The 9638-nt window shown below is 28.1% G+C and overlaps 2 pseudogenes; both read right to left on the bottom strand.

The window, feature by feature from the left end:
* Positions 1-4862: 4862 nt before the first annotated feature.
* LOC145265858 (U2 spliceosomal RNA) lies at positions 4863-4989 on the bottom strand (annotated as a pseudogene).
* A 120-nt stretch (positions 4990-5109) lies between these two features.
* LOC145265851 (U2 spliceosomal RNA) lies at positions 5110-5234 on the bottom strand (annotated as a pseudogene).
* Between the last annotated feature and the right edge of the window lie 4404 nt (positions 5235-9638).

Genomic DNA, 9638 nt, shown 5'->3' with positions numbered 1-9638 from the left:
ATCTTTTTTTGATTAAATTGTTTATATATTTTTTGTGCCGCACTAATTTTAAATATTTTTTTTTTAGGTGAAATTCAAGTTTCATGATATCTTTTTCTTTATTAAATTGTTTATATATTTTTGGTGCCGCACTAATTTTAAATATTTTTTTTTTAGGTGAAATTCAAGTTTCATAATATCTTTTTTTGATTAAATTGTTTATATATTTTTTGTGCCGCACTAATTGTAAATATTTTTTTTAGGTGAAATTCAAGTTTCATAATATCTGTTTTTGATTAAATTATTTATATATTTTTGGTGCCGCACTAATTTTAAATATTTTTTTTAGGTGAAATTCAAGTTTCATGATATCTTTTTTTGATTAAATTGTTAATATATTTTTGGTGCCGCACTAATTTTAAATATTTTTTTTTAGGTGAAATTCAAGTTTCATAATATCTTTTTTTGATTAAATTGTTAATATATTTTTGGTGCCGCACTAATTTTAAATATTTTTTTTTAGGTGAAATTCAAGTTTCATAATATCTTTTTTTGATTAAATTGTTAATATATTTTTGGTGCCGCACTAATTTTAAATATTTTTTTTTAGGTGAAATTCAAGTTTCATAATATCTTTTTTTGATTAAATTGTTTATATATTTTTTGTGCCGCACTAATTTTAAATATTTTTTTTTAGGTGAAATTCAAGTTTCATAATATCTTTTTTTATTAAATTGTTAATATATTTTTGGTGCCGCACTAATTTTAAATATTTTTTTTTTTAGGTGAAATTCAAGTTTCATGATATCTTTTTTTGATTAAATTGTTAATATATTTTTTGTGCCGCACTAATTTTAAATATTTTTTTTTTTTAGGTGAAATTCAAGTTTCATGATATCTTTTTTTTTATTAAATTGTTTATATATTTTTGGTGCCGCACTAATTTTAAATATTTTTTTTTAGGTGAAATTCAAGTTTAATAATATCTTTTTTTGATTAAATTGTTAATATATTTTTTGTGCCGCACTAATTTTAAATATTTTTTTTTAGGTGAAATTCAAGTTTCATAATATCTTTTTTTGATTAAATTGTTTATATATTTTTTGTGCCGCACTAATTTTAAATATTTTTTTTTAGGTGAAATTCAAGTTTCATAATATCTTTTTTTATTAAATTGTTAATATATTTTTGGTGCCGCACTAATTTTAAATATTTTTTTTTAGGATAAATTCAAGTTTCATAATATCTTTTTTTGATTAAATTGTTAATATATTTTTTGTGCCGCACTAATTTTAAATATTTTTTTTTTAGGTGAAATTCAAGTTTCATGATATCTTTTTCTTTATTAAATTGTTTATATATTTTTGGTGCCGCACTAATTTTAAATATTTTTTTTTTAGGTGAAATTCAAGTTTCATAATATCTTTTTTTGATTAAATTGTTTATATATTTTTTGTGCCGCACTAATTGTAAATATTTTTTTTAGGTGAAATTCAAGTTTCATAATATCTGTTTTTGATTAAATTGTTAATATATTTTTGGTGCCGCACTAATTTTAAATATTTTTTTTTAGGTGAAATTCAAGTTTCATAATATCTTTTTTTGATTAAATTGTTAATATATTTTTGGTGCCGCACTAATTTTAAATATTTTTTTTTAGGTGAAATTCAAGTTTCATAATATCTTTTTTTGATTAAATTGTTAATATATTTTTTGTGCCGCACTAATTTTAAATATTTTTTTTTAGGTGAAATTCAAGTTTCATAATATCTTTTTTTGATTAAATTGTTTATATATTTTTTGTGCCGCACTAATTGTAAATATTTTTTTTAGGTGAAATTCAAGTTTCATAATATCTGTTTTTGATTAAATTGTTAATATATTTTTGGTGCCGCACTAATTTTAAATATTTTTTTTTAGGTGAAATTCAAGTTTCATAATATCTTTTTTTGATTAAATTGTTTATATATTTTTGGTGCCGCACTAATTTTAAATATTTTTTTTTAGGTGAAATTCAAGTTTCATAATATCTTTTTTTGATTAAATTGTTAATATATTTTTGGTGCCGCACTAATTTTAAATATTTTTTTTTAGGTGAAATTCAAGTTTCATAATATCTTTTTTTGATTAAATTGTTAATATATTTTTTGTGCCGCACTAATTTTAAATATTTTTTTTTAGGTGAAATTCAAGTTTCATAATATCTGTTTTTGATTAAATTGTTTATATATTTTTGGTGCCGCACTAATTTTAAATATTTTTTTTTAGGTGAAATTCAAGTTTCATAATATCTTTTTTTGATTAAATTGTTTATATATTTTTTGTGCCGCACTAATTTTAAATATTTTTTTTTTAGGTGAAATTCAAGTTTCATAATATCTTTTTTTGATTAAATTGTTTATATATTTTTTGTGCCGCACTAATTTTAAATATTTTTTTTTAGGTGAAATTCAAGTTTCATAATATCTTTTTTTGATTAAATTGTTAATATATTTTTGGTGCCGCACTAATTTTAAATATTTTTTTTTAGGTGAAATTCAAGTTTCATAATATCTTTTTTTGATTAAATTGTTTATATATTTTTGGTGCCGCACTAATTTTAAATATTTTTTTTTTTAGGTGAAATTCAAGTTTCATAATATCTTTTTTTGATTAAATTGTTTATATATTTTTGGTGCCGCACTAATTTTAAATATTGTTTTTTAGGTGAAATTCAAGTTTCATAATATCTTTTTTTGATTAAATTATTTATATATTTTTGGTGCCGCACTAATTTTAAATATTTTTTTTAGGTGAAATTCAAGTTTCATAATATCTTTTTTTGATTAAATTGTTTATATATTTTTGGTGCCGCACTAATTTTAAATATTTTTTTTTTTAGGTGAAATTCAAGTTTCATAATATCTTTTTTTGATTAAATTGTTAATATATTTTTTGTGCCGCACTAATTTTAAATATTTTTTTTTTTAGGTGAAATTCAAGTTTCATGATATCTTTTTTTTTATTAAATTGTTTATATATTTTTGGTGCCGCACTAATTTTAAATATTTTTTTTTAGGTGAAATTCAAGTCTCATTATATCTTTTTTTGATTAAATTGTTTATATATTTTTTGTGCCGCACTAATTTTAAATATTTTTTTTTTAGGTGAAATTCAAGTTTCATAATATCTTTTTTTGATTAAATTGTTTATATATTTTTTGTGCCGCACTAATTGTAAATATTTTTTTTTTTAGGTGAAATTCAAGTTTCATGATATCTTTTTTTGATTAAATTGTTAATATATTTTTGGTGCCGCACTAATTTTAAATATTTTTTTTAGGATAAATTCAAGTTTCATAATATCTTTTTTTATTAAATTGTTTATATATTTTTGGTGCCGCACTAATTTTAAATATTTTTTTTTTAGGTGAAATTCAAGTTTCATAATATCTTTTTTTGATTAAATTATTTATATATTTTTGGTGCCGCACTAATCTTAAATATATTTTTTTTTTAGGTGAAATTCAAGTTTCATAATATCTTTTTTTGATTAATTGTTAGATAGAAGCACAGAATAGTTACAAAACACCCTCCCGTCCCCATGTTAAGAATGTCTTTCAAAATAAAAACGTTATTATTTCAGTGCGGTACCAAAAATATATAAGTTGGTTGGTTGTTTTTTTTTTTTTTTATAGCATATCAACCCTTTTCAAGTTATTTAATACCGAATCCAGTTATTTTGAAGAAATCTTTTTAATAGAATATATACATATTTTTTTCAAGTGGGTTTATATTCAATCCATAGATGGGACCCTAACAGGTACTACCACTCCGGTCAGAGTGGACCTGGGTGCAATGGCAATTAAAGGGTGGCTCCACACTCCCCAAAGCCTTCAAGCTGGAGCCTCACCATCGGATATAGTTTAAGGTCATATCTAGGAACAAAATACATGAGTCCCGAAGAATTTCTTAGTAATGTCCACTTATAAGCAACTATAAAACTATTGATGATACTCCCGTTGATTTTCGACATCTGAGGTCCGCCACAACAACTACATTGTTTGGAAATCCACACAGACGTTTTGTTTATAGTGGTGAAGGCTTTGTGTGTGCAGAGTCTACAACACTTTTTAATACAACTGCTAACCTCAGTCGGTGCAATGACTGACACAGAACAGACAGTAGATCGCGGTATTTTTACATCAGACTGTTCTTTCTCCTCGATGCATGTCTTAACGAGGACTGAGGATGCATCTCTCCCAGTGGATTAAACCCCCCACCCCCACCCCGCCAGATACCAACCTGAAATTTTTCTTGGCGCCATACATACAGAACATAGCATTTCCAAATAGTTAACTATGTGATACTGGCCAGGCTCATCTTTATTAACTTTGTTGTTCTCGTGAGAACCAGGGTATTAATGTGTTTATGTGTGTATATATATATATATATATATATATATATATATATATACACACATAAACACATTAATACCCTGGTTCTCACGAGAACAACAAAGTTAATAAAGATGAGCCTGGCCATATATATATATATATATATATATATATATATATATATTTATTTATTTATTTATTAATTTTTTTTACGTCCAAAATAAACAAGGCCGATAGCCATTAGTCGCGTGCTCTCATGTAATGAATGAATGCGTGAATGTAGGATTGGCATGAAATTCTTAAAGATAAACTAAAATGACCGGAAAATGGGCTGAAATGACTTAAATAAATAAAAAGTAAATGACTTAGAATGACTTTAATGAACTTAAGGATGAATTGAATGACCTTAAGAATGACTTTAATGCTTAAAAAATAACTGGAATCCTTCAAAAACAACTTGAATGATCTGGAGAATAACTTGAATGGCTTTGAGACTGACTGGTTGTAAAGTGGGTGATCATTTTACATTAAATTAATACAGAAAAGTGATCCCCCACTTTATATCACAATAAGTACAGCATGTAGTAAGAACAGATACTACACATTGATTTTGGCCAAAAGGCCAAGAAAAGGGTATTTATTTGCTCCCCCACCGAGCAAATTAGGCACAAGGCCGATTTTTAATGTGAGGAGTGAAGGGGAAATGGGGACCAATTCCCCGGGAAGTAGGGGAGCTGGATAGTGACAATTGGTATGAAGGGTTGCCCCTACATTGACCAAGGTCTTATATGTGGAATTGCCTCCACATATGGTCTTTGCTTGCAGTATCTGCCGGAACAGATACTACACTTTGATCTTGGCCAAAAGGCCAAGAAAGGGTATTTATTTGCTCCCCCACCGAGCAAATTAGGCACAAGGCCGGTTTTTAATGCATTCCTCATAAAAATTGCATTTGGTATTGTTTATTTATTTTATTATTTTTGCAATTTTTTTTATCAATAAAAGTTGTTTTTTTTCCCCAAGAAAAGGTGAATTATTTACCATAAATTGTTAGGTGAATTTTTTTTTTTTCAGGAAAACTTGCATTTTTTTTTAAAAGAAAGTTGGCAGTAAACATTTCTTTTTGAAAACAGAATTTTTATTATAAAAAGAAAAAAATCAATGCGATACATGAACACTGTAAATAGTTAGGTGAAAGTAGAGAAAAGTTAGATTTTTTTCAAGAGAATGTACAAATTTTTTTTTGTCAATAGATGTTAAGAAAATAAACAGAAAAAATACTCCTATCATTAATTAATTATGAAAAAAATAAATAAAATGTTGATTTAGTGTTTCAACAGTTGAACAACACTCGGCTGAATCCGGTGATTACCGGTCGAACCCTAAACTAATTGGAATCCGGTGCGGGGGGGGGGGGGATTAAATTCTGCATGAGTACCATTCTTTTTAATTTTGTCTTTTGTTAAATTTTTGTGTGGGCTTTTAGCGCTAGCTAACTAACAAATTTAACCAAAATGCAAAAAATTCAACAATTAAATAATTTTAATAAGTGCCCAGCTTCCAATACAAATCCTCCTTATTGAAAACACTGAAGGGAAAGACGAAACCAAATTATTGCCAGTATGTTTGGAAGAGGTTCTATAGGTGTATCAGAAAGTGGCCATTAAAAATGATGATCAGAACCTTAATAATTCAACTTACTATTTTTTTAAGCTTATAACTACTTGAAAATATAATTCAAACCCTATTTTTTTTTCAATTAAAGGAGCAAAGACCAAATTTTAAAAAACTAACAGGCTTAATAACAAATTATGCAATATTTGTTTCTTTAAAAAAATATAAAAAAATATATTTTGACTTGCTTATAAATATATGCATATATATAAATGCCAAAAAAAATCACTTACCTAAAAAAATACTATTAAATGAGTAGTTCCATTCTTCATTGTTAAGAATTTATCCATATTTATATTTTAAATTCCATGTATTTTTTAAATAAAAGGATTTTTTAAAGCGAAGGTCCTAGAAAATCGCATTTTTGTAACGTGTTTTGTGCGAACCGTTAAATGCTGCTGCTGCTAAAATGAAATTTATGAAGTATGGTTTCGTCCAAGGGCATAAATAATGTCTCTTTTTTATTGCGTATGTTAACCAAAATTAGTATTTTTCATCCTACGTAGTTAAAAAAGAAACGCAAATTCACTTATAAGTTTTTCCCTAGAACAAAAAATCCGCTTCATCGATTTTAAAAAAATTCTTTTAATGAAATATACGAGTTTTTGATTGATATATTTTAATACTTCTTCATCAACTAATTTTTTTTTTTTAAATATCTAAAAAAGGAAAACATTCAATGAAATAGAAAAAATTGCTGTCAGCGTCTGGTATTTACAGCATAACATGAACTTTCATTTAAAAAAAAAAAATCAACGTTTTTTTTAAATAAAAATTACAATAAGTTTACCAAGGTAATCAAAATGGTAAACTTAAAATATATTATAAATGTTAAAGAGTTAATATTTATAAGTAAAGTAATCTCAACCAGATGTAAAACCGAAAAGGAAATAGAGCTTATAATATGAACAAATGATTAATAAAACATGTTAAAAAACATCTTGAAAAAGAGTTAAAGACATATTTAATTTTAAAAAGATAAGCACAAGATAAGTGGATAGTCCTTAATCCGCGGAGTTTCGAAGAAATACTCTCCTTCTCATCAGAGGGCAGGAATTAGCAAAATGCGGGATCGGATTTTGCATACAAAAGTATTTAATGAAACCACAAGTAAGTCACAGATCTTACTTGGTTAAAAAAAAAAAGGGTGACGTAAGGGGAATAGGAGGTAAAAGAAAAAATGATAAAAAGATTTCACATGAATGGATAGTCCGGTGAAGGGTAAAACATCCAAGAATGGTATATATATATATATATATATATATATATATATATATATATATATATATATATATATATAAAGAGAGAGAGAGAGAGAGAGAGAGAGAGAGAGAGAGAAACAAAGTCAGTGATGTTAATAGAATAAGTGCTCTATAAGAGCTGAATCAATCCTAGGTATTCCTGCTGGGATTAAGTATTTAAATGTCATATATTTTTATATAACTATTTTGTTTACCTGTGTCTGTGTGGATAGATATTTAAATTAGGTTCTTATCTTCTTGATGGAGCGATTGTGAAAACTGGGAGGTGGTTCGTTTCATTCACCGAACTGACAATGAATCGCTTTATTAAATTCTTCCTTGCAAAACGTGGAATTCAGATTGTCTCTGACCTTCCGCCCTGGGATATGATTTATGGCGGAGAGGGAAATTGGCATAGGGCATTTGTCAGATACACTTTATTATTAAAAAAAACAAAACAAAAACAAACAAACAAATAAACAAAAAACTTGCTGTATCTAATCGGCGTCGGCCGGGAAGCTGTTTTTAAATTTCATTTTAATTTATAAATTTTTCTACATATGAATTGGTTACTTTTTGGTGATGTACCCGATTCCATAGATAATTGGACAAATTTAAATAATCGTAATAATCGTCGACCAGCACACGTTTCGGCGTTGCCCGGTCAATATCCAACAGCAGTATATAGTCCAGTTATAATAATTGAGAACGGGAATCTGTCAGCAAAAATGAAAAAGGATATGGCTGCAGGGCCCTTCGTTATTGTTGGAGAAATATCGAAGGTTTTGAGATGCAGATATGTGAAATCAGACCATAAAAGAAGAGGTTATTCCAAGAAACAATTATGAATTGTGTTAACTCGGCGAAAATACCTCCACCCAACCCAACAATCAACTAACCCCCACACTTTCTCTATAGAGGCCGCGAGATGCCGGAAGTCTTTCTATTCTAATAGTGTCTTTTCCTTGAACTATTAACCTTTGGAATTCACTCTTGGCTCCATGCAAAAAATGTAATGTGAAAAAAAGTAAATAAAAATATTTTTTTACAAAGGTAAAGGTGAATCGGGTAGCAGAAAGAGAACTTGAAAGTGTGAGGGCGTTATCTCCCCTGACTACCTCCTCTATAATTTCTACTATTATATAAATACAATTTTGTCTGTTTGTGTGTGGCGGTGTGTGCGTGTGAGTTCGTCTCCTATGGACTCGAAAATGGCTGGGCGGATTTTTATGAAATTTCACACAAAGGTACTTTATGAATTTGACAGTGTTCTTAGATAGGTTTTGTATCGGGATGTCTTCAATAAGTATCGATCACTAAAAATCAAAATAAAAAATGAAAGAAACAGACGATTTTGACCAAAGTTAACACATTACACAGCCTTACATCACAAGTGCACTTTTTATTACCACACAGTCCGAAAGGATCAAAATATAAAAACAGTAATAGATTCTTTGATATGGCAGGGGCGCGTTCGACATGAATGTTTCTGTTTAGTGCACAATTAAACCATAATACTTGATTTTTAAATTTTAAGCGTTAATTCAAAATAATTTTATTAAATCAACAGTAGGTTCTCTACAGTGTAATGTAGACTATAATGTCTTATGGACTAAGTCACTGCACAGAGGCATGTGAAACTTTCTCTTGGTGCTTTGCGATGGGTCCCCAATAGACAATCAATCGATTTGATTGAAAAATGGTCGATTTCACCGATTTCGATGACAATAAAAATATGGGAATGTGAAACATTTATTGATCATCATTCAATCCCGGGCAACGTCGAGTGTTCCTACTAGTATTAAACAAGAGAAAAACTACTAAGTGGGCTAAACAAACTTGGTTTTGTGATTTCGCAGTCGCCTGGGTAAATGAAGGCTAACTGTGAAGACACTAAATGTTAAGAAATCTATTGGGAAAAATATTTCTTTTTAGGAACATACACCAATAAATGGCGACGCTGAATGACAAAAGAGATTTTTTTCATGTAGTTTTTGTTCATCAAGCTATTCCGGTCACTGAAATAGGGGGAACTCTCACTTTACTTTAGACATAAGAAGGTCGACGGAATATGTTGTCACTCGTCTTCAACTCTTTGTTCGAAAAAGCATACAACTCGTCATGCCCTCAGAAGAACAGGGCAAAGAAGCCCCCATACATCATTATGAGGCGTCTCATCACCTAAACGGTTCAAATTATTGCGAAACTTTTTACCCATCCAACATGTTTTGCTTTGAGGAAGCTGACCTTGTGCCTGACTTTGCCGCCGTGTGAGTCTGGTAAACGAACTAGCTACTGAAATATTTTTTTTTTTCTACTTGGATGCACCCATGCATTTCAATAGAGGGAGAGGCCAATTCACCCATTAA

Source organism: Euprymna scolopes, chromosome 40 (assembly GCF_053919585.1).
Source record: "Euprymna scolopes isolate OS-2025 chromosome 40, ASM5391958v1, whole genome shotgun sequence".
NCBI lineage: Eukaryota > Metazoa > Mollusca > Cephalopoda > Sepiida > Sepiolidae > Euprymna > Euprymna scolopes.
Note: the sequence above shows the minus strand (reverse complement) of the source record. Positions and strands in the feature narration are given on the sequence as shown.